A 16,268-nucleotide genomic window follows, 5' to 3' on the forward strand; every position below is an offset into this window, starting at 1 on the left:
CATCTCAACACCAACTTTCACACCTGCTCCCTCAGCAATTCCTTTCTTCCTCTTCTCCTGCCCAGACAGAAACTGAGAGCACTGATGTGCTAGGTGTGGAGCCCAACATGCAGAGAAATAGCAGGTGTGTAGCCCTTCAAGGCCTTACTGCTGGTGGGGAGCAAAGCTACAATTTCCTGAAAAGGTAGCTTCCACTCCACAGTGAGCACCCCTTCTTTTGTCTCTAGTCTCCTGTTCCCCAAAGGTGGCCCAAGTGAAGGCTCCACACTGGCTGGTGGCCCTGATGGAGTCAGGAGGAAGAATGTCATGGTCATTTATTTCATTGATTGATGAAATGGAACAAAAATGATTCTCTGAGGCCACTGTCTCTGCCTGAAGAGAAATAGCACTCCCCGTTATAAATGCTGTTTCATTCTCCGACCCCATTGTTTAGGAGTCCAGCTACCAGCTACCTCCTTACTTGAGGCTGGGCCTGGAGCAGAAATAAAGGAAACATTTCTGTTGAAACATTCCTTTAAATGACTATTTAAATATTTAAAGAGTCTAAGAGGCTTCTCGGATTCTCACTGAGGATTTTTCATCTCTTTCAACTACATTTTCTTTATTGCTACTTCTATGAAAACCATCAGATGTTTTAGGAGAGAAAGACACTTTGCCCCTACTTCTAGGACCCAAATGCCTCAACTGGTATTTTCTCCATGGTTCCTGCTCCCGATTCAGAGAAGCACAGAATATTAGAGCTAGAAGAACTCTCAGAGAAATGTAACAGGCCAACTCTTGGAGAGTGTATAGTGAGCAATCCGAGAGCTCCAGGGACAGTGCCATGTCAATGCCACCAGACAGTCCATGGCTGTGCCTCCTCAGCCTCCCTTTGTCTTCCAGCGGGACTGAAGCACTTCCACCTCTTCACATTCAGGCATCTTGTGAGTGGATATTGAATGGTACAGCTTCTTCCCGACCTCCTGACTAGTTTGAAGCACCAACATCTATCCCATTTGCTGTCTGTCACAGCTAGAGCCTTGTTAACCCACGTGAACACCCCAGGTGAAGAAGCACTGCCCTTTTTACCCTGTCCACAGGACCTGTGATGTGCTGGCATCACCCTGGATAGTTGACCTACCAGGCCTAATAGACATCAAAGTAAGGTAGGGCAAGCACTAGATGAGGAATCTGGGGACCTGGCTCTCTCCTAACCTGCTGAAAACCACTTCCCCATTTTGAACCTCTGTGTTCTCCATCTGTGCAAAGAGGAAGGTGGCCTGGAACACTGGTTTTCAACCTGAGGTCTAGGAACTTCCTGAAATTGTGTGCAAAAGTACGGGAGGCGATGCAGACAGTCTCCTTAAAAGGGTGTACAAGCTTTCATCAGCTTCTCAAAGGAATCTTGTTATGGACTTAACGACGTTGCACTAAAATTGCTACATTGAAGCCCTAACCCTCAAGATGACTGTATTTGGAGATAAGGCCTTTAGGGAGGGAATTAAGAATAAACGAGGTCATAAGAGTGGGTCCCTAATCTGATAGGACTGGTGTCCTTATAACAAGAGAAAGAGACACCACACGTCCATGTCTCTCTCTCCCCATGGGCACACAGGAAATGCTATGTGAGGACACAAGAGAAGCTGGCCATCACCAAGCCAAGAAGAGCACCCTCAGCAGCAATGCAATTTGCTGGCACCTTGAGCTTAGGCCTCTAGCACCAAGAATTATGAGAAAATAAATTTCTGTTGCTTAAGCCACCCAGCCTGTGGTACTTTGTGTTGGCAGCTGGAACAGACTAATACAGGTTCCATAGCCCAAAAAAGATTCAGAGCTGCTGGAAACCCATTCTGGACATTCATGCTTTAGTGCAACTTGATTCTATAAAATTTGCACATTTCTTGAGCTTATAACCTTTTATATACATATTTAACATAGTTGTGATTATAGTGTATATGCAAATTTGTTTTCCTTTTTCTGCTCAGAACTGTGCAGTATATTTATTCTTGCAACATGCTTTATTTTCTACTAGTAGCACAGCTGAGGTTTAGATCTACATAAATGCATAGACCGGAGTTTAGATCCTGATCCACCACCTACCAACTGTTTCCTTTTGGGAAAGTTATCACACTTGAAGAGGTTATCATACGAGATACCATCTATGTTGCTTGCAGAGTTCAAGGTCCTACTTGGAAATGAAAACCTGAGATCCCAGGCATGCTGTACACACTGCATCAAGGCTGGACACACATGCCAACAAATCTCCAGAGCTCCCTCTGAGCTGAGTGGCCATTGAAATGTTGTTATCCCTTAGAGAATTACTTTCTTATTCTTGCCACAACAAATTACTACAAATTGAGTGGCTGGAAAAGTACACTGGTTTCTTGCAGTATACTCCTGGAGGGCAGGCTAAGACACAGAAACCACTGGGCTAATGTCCAGGTGTCAGGAGGGTAGTGTGTTCTTCTGGAGGCTCTAGAAGAAAACAATTTCACCATCCTTCCAGCTGTAGGAGATGCCTGCATTCCTTGGCTCACGGCTGCCTTCTTCCAACTTCCAAGCCAGTGTTGCAGGATCAAATCCTGCTCATAGCTGATCAGCATGGTGTATACTCCTACCTCCCTCTGCCACTTCAAAGCCTTGAGATGATGGCTTTGAATGCTGAATGGATAATCCAGAAAAAAAACACCCTTCCTTACAATGAGTTCAGTAGGGACTTCCAGCTAAGATGGAGGCGTAAGTAGACACATTGTGCCTCCTTGCACAACCAAAATAAGGACAACAACAATTTAGAAACAAACACACACACACACACACACAAAAAAACAGAACTGACAGAAAATCGAACTGTATGGAAGTCTGACAACCAAGGAGTTAAAGGAGACACATTCATCCAGACCAGTGGGAGGGGTGGGGTCGGAGGGACAGGAAGAGAGGAGGCCTGGCAATAAAAGCAGTGGCTGGCGAACACCAGGCACGCAGGTGGCAGCTGGCCGACCACAGGTGCGGGTGGGGTGAACTCAGCAAGGAAGGGGATTTTGGACAGGTGCAGCACTCGAGGCGGCTGGCTGAGTGGGCAGTCCCACATTCGTGCACAAATAAACCAGGCAAAACTGGGGAGCAAGACAGACCACACAACCCAGGGTTCCAGCACAGGGAAATAAAGCTTCAAAATACCAATTGAAAACACCTGTGGGGGTTGAGGTGCCGGGAGACACTCCCAGCCTCACAGGACAGTTCCCTGAAGAGATCCACAGGGTCCTAGAATGTACACAAGCCCACCCACAGAGAACTCAGCACCAGAAGGGCCCAGTTTGCTTGGGGAAAGTGGGGGAAGTGACTGAAATCCAGCAGAGGGCACAGCAAGCGCCACTGTTCCCTCTCAGACCCACCCCCACAAACAGCATCACAACAAAGTGATGTGAGTGGCCCTGCCCTGGTGAACACCTAAGGTTCTGCCCCTCACATGTAACAGGCGCACCAAGACAAAAAAAAAAAAAAATGGCCCAAACAAAAGAACATATCAAAGCTCCTCAAAAAATACAACTAAGCAATGAAGAGATAGCCAACCTATCAGATGCATAGTTCAAAGCACTGGTGATAAGGATGCTCACAGAATTGGTTGAATTTGGTCACAAATTAGATGAAGAAATGAAGGCTACACTAAGTGAAATAAAGGAAAATGCACAGGGAACCAATAGAGATGGGAAGAAAACTTGGACTCAAATCAAGGGAGTGAACCACAAGGAAGAAAGAAACATCCTATCAAAAAAGAATGAAGAAATAAGAATTCAAAAAATGGGGAGAGGCCTAGGAACCTGAAGGACATTTTTAAACATTCCAACATCCGAATTATAGGGGTACCAGAAGGGGAAGAGGAAGAGCAACAAGTGGAAACATTATCTGAACAAATAATAAAGGAGAACTTCCCCATTCTGGCAAAGGAAACAGACTTCCAGGAAGTCCAGGAAGCTCAGAGAGTCCCAAAGAAGTTGGACCCAAGGAGGAACACACCAAGGCACATCATAATTACAGTCTCCAAGATTAAAATGAAGGAGAGAATCCTAGAAGCAGCAAGACATAAGGAGACAGTTACCTACAAAGGAGTTTCCATCAGACTGCCAGCTGATTTCTCAAAAGACACTTTGCAGACAAGAAGGGACTGGAAAGAAGTGTTCCAAGTCATGAAAGACAAGGACCTACATCCCAGATTGCTCTGTCCAGCAAAGCTTTCATTTAGAATGGAAGGGCAGATAAACTGTTTCTCAGGGAAGGTCAGGTTAAAGGAGTTCGTCACCACTTAGTCCTTATTATATGAAGTGTTAAAAGGACTTATCTAAGAAAAAGAAGATAGAAAACATGTACAGGAAAATGACAGCAAACTCACAGTTATTAACAACCACACCTAAAACAAAAACAAAACCAAACTAAGCAAAGAACTAGAAAAGGAACAGAACCACAGAGATGGAGATCACATGGAGGGTTAGCAACAGGGCAGTGGGTGGAGTAGAGAGGGGGAAATGGTACACAGAATAAGCAGCATAGATGGTAGGTAGAAAATAGGGGGAGGGCAAGAATAGCATGGGAAATGTAGAAGCTAAAGACCTTATAACTATGAGACATGGACATGAACTAAAGGGGGGAATGTGGGTGGGAGAGAGTTCAGGGTGGAGGGGAGTGAAGGGGGGGTATGGGACAACTGTAATAGCATAATCAATAAAATATATTTTAGAAATGAGTTGAGTAGTTTGAGTGTTGCACGTGCACAGGTTAACACCCCATTTCTATGCATGATAACATACTAGCTGATTGCGAACATTAGAACGGGTCATCTTTGGGCACAATTTCTCTGCCTGCTCCTCTCAGCTCCCTATTTGTATTCAACTCCTCTTACACTGTCTGGGTGTGCCAACTTCCCCAGAGTCTGCTAAGAGCAGTTGCCTGGTCGAGGTCGAGCTGAGGGACATGTTTGTGGTGGTGGTTGACTAGGGGGTGGGGATGGGGGTCTGCCCAGGAACTCGGCAGGTAGCAGAAGTAGGCCAGCTGGGAAGGAGGGCTCTCCAGGCCAGCCACTACTACCTCCCAGTTTGGAGAGAAGGTTGGAGGGAAAAGGCACAGTGGGCATGCTGAATCAGGGCTGAGGTTCAACCTCATCAATCTCCCTGGGGCCCCGATGTGTTTCTTTACTCTATGTCTCAGTACATGCCCTCATTTCCCCCTGGAACTGGAAGGCACTGAGATGGCCTGTGACCTGTGATGTGCAAGCTTATAGCAGATTATTGTGCCTTAGTTGGTCTCCATATGGAAGTGGGAGAGCGTGTGCTCAAGGAGGCAAGGGAGGCAGGTAAAACTAGCCTCTGCATGTTGCGTTCCTGCATCCCATGACTCCTTCAGCGCACTTCTCACCTTCCTCAGTCTCGCCATCCTGGCCCCAGGGATCCCAGTGCAATGCCTGTGCTGGATTGCCCACATTGCAATCTGCCTGCAGTCTATGTCAGCAGAAAAATCATCTGGAAAGTCTCTCCCAAACTTAGTCACTCAAACAGCATATCACCCCACTAGGAAATAACCCCTGGATCAGAGACACAGGCACAGCCTGAGCAACTGAGCCTACTTTCACAAATGAGAGGTTTGACATAGAAGGATGAAGTCCCACACTCTTTTGTGGCCCTGTGGTCTGTGATGGTCCCATCCCACAGGTGATGGGTTGTCTGCCTCAGCTTATGCACAGGGCACAGGTGAGAGACAGGGTGAGCATGTGGAGGAACGGTGGAACTGAGTGTGCCCACTTACCCAGGTGCAGTCACTTTATTTTGCTTCTTCACTGCGCCCATGCTGCCCGTGCCCTGCTTGACCATGTGAGGGTGGTGTCCTGCGTGAGCTCCTTGCCTCTAGATGAGGTGTGTCCTCTAGTCTAAGATGGCCATCCTCCCCATGCTCACTCCAGGAGTGGTCAGACATCATAGGTCCGAACACTACAATCCACAGCCACCTCCAGCAACTCCAACATTTTCATATTCAGGACACCCTGCCTATGGAAGGTGTGACTTCTGCATATTCCCCACCCCCAATGTGTTGGCGATGTAACACTGCCCCTTGATAAGAGTAGATACCACACTTGCTTTTGCTCCCTCCACGTGTTAAGGATCTTGACTCACTCCCTAACCACACACTTCTCTTCAAGGAACATTATCCCTGGTTAGTTTTATTCACTCACAGACACACAAACACACACCCTACCTAGAGTGTCCTACACACCACAGTCCCTTGTTTTGCATATTAAACACCAGTCTCTTGGGAATGGAGTCTGGCAGAACCAGCCCCAAACCATCTCAAATACAAGTGTGTCCTGAGTCCCAGGCCTGCACAGCTCTGGGTGGTGGCTGAAGGAGGGAACCAATTCCCAGCCAGAGTCACACTCAACCTTGTGTGACCTAAGGAGGGAGTGCAGGAGACTGAGCTGGGGCTCAGAACTACCATCGCTAGGAAAACCTGAGTCCCAGGTGGGTCCAGGTGTATTTGAAAGGCACCATTCAACAACAGTGAAACCTACTAGACACCTTCGCCATAGACACTGGCTGGCCACTCTCCACTGGAGGGTGTGGAGATGACTAGGCTACAGAAGGAGCATTGGCTGGGGAGGCCAGGAAGAGTGTGATCGCTGGCTCTGGAAGGCAGTTCCCCCCAGGTTGGCCCTGAGCCAGAACAGATTCACTCCCCATCCTGTAGCTAGAGATTAATGTGCACCTTTTTTTCCTGTGTTCCCTGAAACTTTCCCTTTGATGTGGAAGACCCTGGGCTGGGGCCACTGTCTGCACCTCTCCAGTGAATCCAAGAAAGGAACTGCCAGGACTCACAGCTGAGGTTCAAAGATGAGACCCAAAGGAGAGGAAAACATCCCACAGATGCCTGGGTGAGTGTCCATGTGCACAGGAGCCCCAGAGGGAGGGAAGGACTCCACAGTGATTGGTCCTGGAAAGGGGGGACAGGAGCTCAACTGGGCACTTTTGCACGTGTTGAAATGCAGGTGCAGGGAAGGCCACCAGCAGAAATCTATGGAGGAGATCAAGGATGTTCAGGCAGCAAAGCACGGCAGATGGGACACCCAGTGACAGACAGATGGGAAAAGGGACTGGGCTCTCGAAGGAGGTCATGAGTGCCTGCTCAAGGTGAGGGAAAAAGCAGTAAGGAATGCCATAAGACCCCAAACGCAGATGACAGCAGCATAGAACAGAATGTGGGACTGCATGAGAAAGGGAGGAAATGCCAATGTGGCCAGGCAGAGTCACCCAGAGCCCACACGCAGGGCATCAGGTGGCCTGGCTGATGGGTTCCTATCAAACGGTGGCTCAAAATCCCAGCAGGCAAAAAAGCCCACCACAGAATTCCAGCTGTACTGCTGTGCAGAGCTCTGAGATGGAGAAGCTCCAGGTCCTCCCAGCCCAGAATCCCACGTCCACACGCTCCACTTCTAGCAGAGACCACAGAATTTCAGAAAAACTTTAATGTAAAATGCTAACAAACAGAATGGGGAGGATGCAAAACAAGGGAGTGCAGAAGCACTGGCTGAAGGTGAACAGGAGGGAACCAGCTTGGCCACAGCTCAAGGGGTACAACGGTACCAACTGCTGTTCTTGCCCCAAGGTGCTAGGTTCCACCTGTCAAACAGAGCAGAGTCAGGGAGGAATGTCCACCCAGGGCCAGCCCACAGCACTCTTCAACAGCCACGACTGTGGGGAAGGGGTATGATGTGTGTAACACTCACTTCAAGATTTCGGGAGCTTATCAGCCAGGGTCTCCATGGCTGCTGAAACACAGAGAAGCATAAGCAGTCATTCCAGAGAGAGGGATACTGAAGCGCATCCCCCCTGTCCCTGTGACAAGGAGTCTCGCCCTGCAACAGAAACCCCCTGCAGAACCCTACCCAAGGAACCCTGGGCCTGACTCCCTCTCCCACCACCTGAATTCAAGGTGGACATGTTTTCCAGGCAGGACAACATGTGCCCAGGAGTGCTGAAGCTTGAGGGCATATCAGAACCACTCAGAACTTGTCAGACAAACAAGACCCACAGAGGCCACACCCAGCAGTATTGAAGGGAAAATCAGAGAGGCAGCATCTCTACACGTCCTAGGGAAGGAGACCTCGAGGACTGGTTGGGGCTGGCATACTGTGCTTGCATTTTGAGCCACACTTTCCACCTCGTCCAGAAAACTGGCTGTGCATGCACAGCAGGCTCCAGGGCCAGGCCTGGTGGGTTTGTCTTCCCAAAGGAATGTCAATGCCTCGGGCCTGCATCCCTCATCCTCCCCATGCTAAGACTGCCCATGGCCCTGACCCAGGCAAAGACTACAGGCTCCTCATACCAGGTTGCTGTCTCAGGGCATGTAGTCCTCTCTGGAGCTCTTCCAACTGGCCAGCAGACACAAGAGAAAGGGAAATGATTAGCACACTGAGGCCTCCTCTCCTTTCAATGCCCCTCCCCACACCTGGGAGCCTAGACCAATTCTGGCCCCTCAGTGGAAAAGGAGGCACATGCCCTCCATAAGGTGTGGGGTGGTGGTGGTGGTGAGGTGTTGGGGTTGGGGTTCGGGTCACTTTAACACAGACACAGATCTCATCGACGACTTTGGTCTGCATTTCTAGGAACTAGAGGAAGCATTACCCGAGGAAAAGCCTGTGCTAGACGTGTTTCCTGTGGCTGTGGGTGCTCCAGGCTTTCAGGTCTTGGGAGTTCCTCAGGAGGTTCCAGGTCACCTGAGAGGGAAAGAACACAAAATCCAGCTTCCAAAGCTCCCAGGGAGGGAGGAAGAAAGGGCTTCGGGGAGTCTAACATGAGGCAGCACCACCCTCTGCCGGCAACAAGGTGCCCCTGCTGTTTCCCGCACCTCCCTGCCTCTCTCTGGGTCCCCCTGCCCTGTGTCCCAGGGGAAGCCCACCCAGGACTGTGGTCCCCAAAATGTGTGTAGCTCTGGGTTGGACACTTGCAGAGTTGCAGTCACAATGAGCCCCTGGGAGACGAGCCCTGTGGCCCAAAAGGACTTATCAGAAAAGGCCCTGTTCTGCTAAAACTCCAGGTCTGGAGTTGCAGTTTGGGACACTGCCACAAATGACCCCTGCATGTAAATCTCACGCAGGAGATGAGGTGACTTGGGTCCCGTCCTGTTGACACCCTGTTTCCTGTGGGAGAAGTTCTCAGGCAAGGCAGGGAGAGAGAGAGAAAGCTGAGACCCTGGCAGAGCCAGAGCCAGAGCCAGAGCCAGACCGAGAGCCAGACGTCTCCTTCCTGGTCCTCTGTCCCCTCCACTTCCAGCAAACCCAAGGGACTCACTGGAAGGTGCAGGCCCACTGGCCAAGACTTCTTCCTCGCTCAGCACCAAGGGCTCCAACTGTGCCGGATCCTGGGCATATCTGTTGCTCACAGCGCCAGTGTCGGATTCTCCACCATACCCACAAGGAAACGAATGTCTCTGCCCTTGTGTCGGAGACTGAAACAAAAAGTCCCTGTTGATTTGAACTCAGGATGTGTGTGCGTGGGTGAGTGTGGGACTGTCTGTGCTTTTTGTATGTGTAGGGGCTGGGGTGGGGCAGGGGAGAGGGAAGGCAGTTCTGAGACTGAGCTCCTCAGCACGTCCTCCCTCAGGCAGCCCTGGGCCAGGAGGCAGGGCTGAGCTGGAGAGAACAGTGGGGTGCAGAGAAAGCCCAGGCCCCCTGCAAGGGAGGCTGGGGAGCACCTGTGAGGTAGGAGTCAGGCAGCTGACGGGTCTAACCATTAAAGCTTTGCTTCCCAAATTTTGCAGGGGTCCCCTCCAAATCACCTGTCCCAGCCTTCCTTTCCATCCAGCCCCTCTCTGGTGGAGGAGGCTGGGAAACTTGCCGGTTGTGCAGTATGTTGCCCAGCACACTCAGAGTGGTGTCCTACAGACTGCCCTGCTGAAAGTAATGACAACCCTGAGGGACAGACAGAGGGAACAGAGGCACAGAGGCAGGGGTGGGCAGAAGGGTGGGAAGCAGGGAGAAGCATGGCCAAGCACGGCCTCATACTCACTTCGCTCTCTGGGAACGGTTCTCTGCCCGGCTCCTCAGCATCTCCTTCTCCCACCACTGGCTCGGACCCACTGTTCCTCTGGGCCACAGACTGCTGCCCAGTGCCAGTGGGCTTGGACTCTTTGGTTCCAATAGGGGCCAAGGCATGACTCATGCCCATCCCAAACAGCGGAACACCACCAATCCAAGAGGAGGTGGCTGGATCCTGGGGAGCTCCTGAACCTCTCTGGCCCGGCAAATGAAAGAAACCCTCGAGGACAACTTTGGAGGCCCCCTCCAGGGGTCTCTCCTCTTGGGCCACATTCCCTCTAGGAGTGGCCTTGGGCAGCCCGCCTGCAGCAGCCACTAAGGGCAGGTAGCTGGGCCCGCTCCCAGCCTCTCCCCAGGGGACACTGTGTGGTTCCTCAGAGGACACTTCCGGGTCCCTAACAGCCCGCCCTGCCTCGCCCGAAGACAGTGTTTGGGGCACAAAGGACAGGCAAGGACCTGGCATGGGAAGGAACTTCTCCCTGGCAGGGCTGCTCCAGGGACTGCGTGTGTCACTGAGGCTTTGGGGTTTGGCCCAGCCCCCTCCTTTCTGACGAATGCTCCCCCCTGTCAGCCGCATCTCACTGAACTGGTCAGACAGCTCAGACTCAGACCACAGCAAGCTCTCCAGGCCTTCCTCGAAGGCACGCTGGCGACCCACACTGGCCTTGGACCTATACCTCACCCCTTGCTTAGGGCTTCCCCAGGCACAGTCTCCTTCAGACCCCCTGAAGTGGAACGAGACGCCCGGGGATATCTGCGATCCCAGCCAGCCATGGGCCCTCGTGCCTCTACCCCTGGGACCTGGCTCTGGCTCCAACCACACAGTGGACACTTCTCTGTCCCTGCTCTCTGGGAAGAGGCTTCTGCGGGAACCCCAGGCATCTCGGGTGCGCAGCCGCTGCGGGAGGGGCACTGCAACCGTATTGCCAAAGAAGGCCCAAGTGGCCCCCTCAGAGTCGGCCGGGGAACCACTTCTGCCTTCCCAGCTCTGGGCCACCTGCTCTGCCACTTCCATCACATGCTGGTCGCCCATGAAGCCCTCGGGGTCTGGGAACCGGCCCTCGCCCTGGCCCGGGTGCTCAACCTCGCCTTCTCTGTTCTGCGGCAACCCCAAAGCAAAGCCTAGTGCGCCGGCCCTCTGTCCGCTCTCGGGATCCAACCCCTCCCTCGAAACAGATCCCTCGTCCTCGTCCGGGGAGCTCATGCTGCTAAGACCCGAAAGTCCAGCTTCTGCCGAGACAATTACCCTGGGCAAGGTGGCCTTGGCGGGAGAGTCTGCTGGCGGGCGGCAACAGCACCGAACCGTCTGCGGAAGCAAGCGGTCTGGGACCCCAGAGAACTCCCCAGTCCAACCGCAGGACTGCGTGACGTCCCTGCGCCTTTGGCGCCAGGACGCGGCCCGCTCATTGGCCCGCCGCCCAAGCCCAATCAGCACATCCCTTGTATGCATGCCTGTCGAAGCCCTGGCCAATAACCTGCAGGGTCTCTGGGGGTCTCAAATCCCGCCAACTCGGTGGCCGTTGGCGGCCGTTCTGGCGGATGAATTCCAGGGTGGTGGGATGTCGTCGCATCACTTCAGGTCCCTCCTTCCTTGGCCAGGCACCTGCTCTCCAGGTGGAGTCGCAACACTGAGCCTCAGTTTCCCGTTCACAAAGCAGGGAGAGCAGGGGACCTGTCTGGTGGCGGGCGGAGGGCAAACATGTAGCACACAAGGGTCTGCCCGCCATTATTCCAAAATTAGACTTCTCACCCAATGGTTGAAGGGGCCCCAGAAACGCGGGGTGGGCCTACTGTGTCTTAAAGGGCCAGAGAGCGAAAAGTGGTCCTATTGACTGGCTGTAGGGTGCCTGCCCCCACTCAGGTACCGTTATAACGTGTGACCTAATCAGCCAGTGGCTAGGTGCTCAGGAAACTTTCCTGGCGGGGCGGGCCGGGCCGGTTTAGTGAATGGGGTGGGGTTTGCCCAGCTCTCTCAGCATGTCCCCATTCTGAGTCCATTCAAAGAAGAAGGAATCCCGAAGGCCGGTACACACGCACCGGGGAGATGAGGAGCAAATCGGTGCTTTGCCCTGTGCTGAGGCAGTGTGGCAGGGCGGCCCACATAGGGGGTGAGATTTGGGGGCCTGTGCTGCGGCACAGAAGACCCATTTGGGAGGGTAATTTGGCAGCACTGAGGAAGAGCAACTTAAGCAACACGTCCTGCGTGCCTGGCGCTGTTCTCCATTAGCACTAACACATCCTCAGGGCAGTCCTAGGAGTAAAGTGCCCACTGTTGGTGCCCTCTGAAGGGTGAGGAAAGATGCAGCGAGAGGTTAAGCCACTGGGCCAGGGTCATTGGCTTGTTGAGATCAGCAGTAGGATTGAAACCAGACAGTCCTGCTCCAGAGCCCTTGCTTTGAGTGGAAAAGCTTAACACTGAAAAAGCGCCCATGTCCTCTATGACCCAGCAAGTCCTCTGACGGGTACATCTTGTGGGACACGCTGGTGCAGGTAGTGTAGCAGGACACGTGCACAAGGGTGCTGGTGATGGGAGACACTGGAAACACTCTAAAGTCCCATCAGCAAGGAAATGGGTGAATGCGAGGTGGCGTATGCATGCACTAGATTAAAACGCTGCAGTCAAAACAATGCGGGAGGCCGTAGTCCCAGATTTCAAGGGCATACGGCAAGTTGCACAACTATGGAGTTGGTTACACTTTTGTAATTTTGAAGAAACCCTACTCAATCCGATATAATGTGTGAGAATAGATACCAGGTGTACATACAGATTCGTTTTAAAGGCGTGAAAGGATGCAGAGCCAAGGCTTTGCAGTGGGCAGGCTGAACAGGCCACTGGCTGTCTCTCAAATTTTCCTGAACCGCCCTGCTCCCAGCTTCTTTGAGCCGATCAGTCCTGGCACTCTCTTGCTTTCTAGAAGGCCTCAAGGGTCAGAATTTCCACTGGCTTCTGCCACCCAACACCTACTGCCACAGCACTCCCCCATTCCTTCCATGCTTCTCCCTCTCTTTCCCATTCAGACTCCTCTGTCCTTCCAGTCACCTCTCCCTCCTGCATCCTACTGCACGTGATTTCCGAGAGAGGCCTGGGGTGTGTGAACATCTGCTGCTAGGGCCCTGGAAAAGGCCTCACTTTTCTGGGTCTGATGGAGAAGGCTATGGAGCAGGGAGACTGGGTGCACTCGGAAGTTTTGCTCATACTCCTGAAGTGTGGCCCCTTTGCCCCCCACGATCCCTGCCTGTGTGCAGATAACGCCCTCCCCACTTGTCCCAGGGAGTTCTAAAGACATGGTGTGCTGTTTCAGATGTGCTAAGACAGTAGAGGTCAGAGAAAACTCTGTACCCACCACCGTCCTAGGAAACATTCCCCATCCATGCAGGGGAAGCCTCTGACATCCCTCTCACCATTTCCCTTTTCTCCAGGCTTCCCTCCCTCTCTCCCCCATAGAGAGAATCCTAAAGCTTCTTCACACCTCCTCCACTTTCTTTATCCCTGGGGCTCTACTGCCTCCTCTTCCCCTGCATTTTATTTGTCTTCAATAGGGTTGCTAATCTCTCCTAACCACACCCCCCACCTGGGACTCTGCAGGATGGTGGTATTGGTTTTGACCTTCTATCTTAGCCTGGGGTGGGGCCAGAATCAGAGGATTCAGTTGGCTTTACCCACCTGGATGACTCTTACCTCACAGACCAATGACACTGTGGGCATCATTGCGCCGACCTCCAAGTGCGTAACTTTCAGTGTCAAAGTTGGGGGCTGGGTAAATGACCACTGTTGATCCAGAGCATGGGTCAGCTTACTGGAATGAGACTCTGTCCCCAGCTCCTTGTATTTCCAGTGCCTCGTAAGTGCATTCTAACAGGCCCTCCATCATGACACTCTGGGCCTCCAGGATCGATGTCAGCTTAGACCCTGTGTTCAGCAGTCCTGTCAACGTCTGGGTATTCACCCAGCCCCAGTGTACTGTCACCTGAGCCGCTGAGGAAGCTGCTATGAACATTTGCATGCAGGTGTTTCGTGAACATTAGTTTTCATTCCTCTTGGGTATATATCTAGAGTTTGTTTGCTAGATGGAATACAAGGGAAGCGTGTTTTTAACTTTGTAAGAGACTTACAAACTGTTTCCCAGAAGGTCTATACCCTTTTACATTCTCCCCAAGAATGCATGAGAGTCCTAGTGGTTCCTCATTCCCTCTGGTCCCTCCCATTGCCTGTATTTGGGTTTTTTTTTGTTTTTGTTTTTGTTTTTTAGCCATGCTTATAGGTAAGTTGTGGTATTTCACTGTGGCTTTGATTTGTGTTTCCCTAATGATGAATGAGGTTGAACGTCTTCTCAATAGCTTCCTGGCCATGCATTCTCTTCTTTAGCACAGCGTCTGTTCAATTTTTTTGCTCATTATTTATTGAGTTGTTTCATTTTATATTATTGAAGGTTGAATGTTCTTTACCTCTTTCAGGTACAAATCTTTCATAATAAGTGTGTTTTGCAAATATTGTCTCCCAATCTGTGGGTTGTGTCTCCATTTTCATTTTCTTAAAAACATATTTTGTAATTTTATTAATTTTTTAATTATTTTATTTTCCTCTTACGCATTGCATTCAACACTAATTTGTGTTAGTTTCAGGTGTAGAGCATATAGGCTATTAAAATACCTCTTGAGATATGTAGTTTACTTAATACATGTTTAACTCATTGATAGCATCCAAATGAGAGGGTAACATTAAAAAATGGTACAACAGGAAGTCCCAGACACACTCCTTCCCCCCACACAGACATTAGCAAGAATGACACCTGCACCAATTCCCTTTGTGAGAAATCCAGAAACCAGTTAAGAGGCCTCTGCACCCCTTTGGAGTGAGAAACCAACTACAGTGATCCCTCACCTGTAGCAGGAGTTATGTTCCAGGGACCTCTGCCATAGGTGAAAATCCTCGAAGTAGCGCCATTATATTTACTTTATTATTTATATAGTTTTTTAAGGCTTTATAAACCCTTCCCACACTCCTATAAGCCTTTCCCACACTCTTATGAACACTTCATATGCTCTCAAACACTTTTACACTCTTAAACCTATGTAATTTTAACAACATATAAAATTCTATATGGGTACCCACCAGTGAAGTATACAGTCGTCCCTCACTATATTGCAGTTTACTTATTGTGGCTTCACTGTATTGTGGGTTTTTTAAAACAACTGTACATTGAAACCAATGGTAAACTTCATGGCTATCATTTGCCAAAGCCGCTGCCCCTGGCACAGTGCCAGTCCAGGAGGAAACTCCCAGCTCCTGCCTTCTCCCTCAGGAGAGAAAGAGAAAACGGTTTTCTTTTTTTTTTAAGATTTTATTTATTTATTTTTAGAGAGGGAAGGGGGGAGAGAGAGAGAGAGAGAGAGAGAGAGAGAGAGAGAGAGAGAGAGAGAGAGAAACATCAATGTGCGGTTGCTGGGGGTTATGGCCTGCAACCCAGGAATGTACCCTGGCTGGGAATCGAACCTGGGACACTGAAAACTGTTTTTATACATCGCTTGTTGCAGCTTTTCAGCAGGCTTCCTAGGAGACTGGTTCCTCTCATGTGTGAATCTAAGCACCACAGGTCGGGGGTTGCTTTGAAGAAAAGCAATGGTTCGGACTAGGACCCACTCACTGACCACAGTTCCTCCTCCCAGCAGAGTGTGGCAATTGGGAGAAAACTCCTAGATCCTCAGCTTCTCCCTGCAGAGGGAAAGAAACGCATGTCCAACTTCCAGACTTTTTGTGAGGATGCTCAAAGAATAAGCTTCTACCTTGCCCGTATCTAAGCACTGATAGGAAAAGTTGCCAGGTTGGGGCGGGTTGGGGGCCTCAGAGAACAAAGGCCACAGTTTGGACTGCTACACATGCCCCTGGCCCAGTGAGGAAAGGAGCAGGAACAAAAAGCCCAACTCCCAGCTTCTTCCTGGGGAGAGCCAGAGTTGGAGCACACATCCAACGTTTGGGCTTTTCTGGGGCACTGCCTGAGAGAGTGGTCTCTGCCTCCTCTGTCTCAGATTGCTGATATGCCTTAGCATCCTCTACATGCCTGAGAGCACTGTTGAGAATAAAAAAGAGTTGGTTGGGTACTATTCCATTGCATATATGCAACACATTCTTTTTGGTCCATTTGTCCATCAATGGACCTTGGTTTCCTTCCATATCTTGGCTATTGTAAATGATGCTGCCATGAACATAGGGGTA

This window comes from Phyllostomus discolor, chromosome X (assembly GCF_004126475.2).
Source record: "Phyllostomus discolor isolate MPI-MPIP mPhyDis1 chromosome X, mPhyDis1.pri.v3, whole genome shotgun sequence".
Lineage (NCBI taxonomy): Eukaryota > Metazoa > Chordata > Mammalia > Chiroptera > Phyllostomidae > Phyllostomus > Phyllostomus discolor.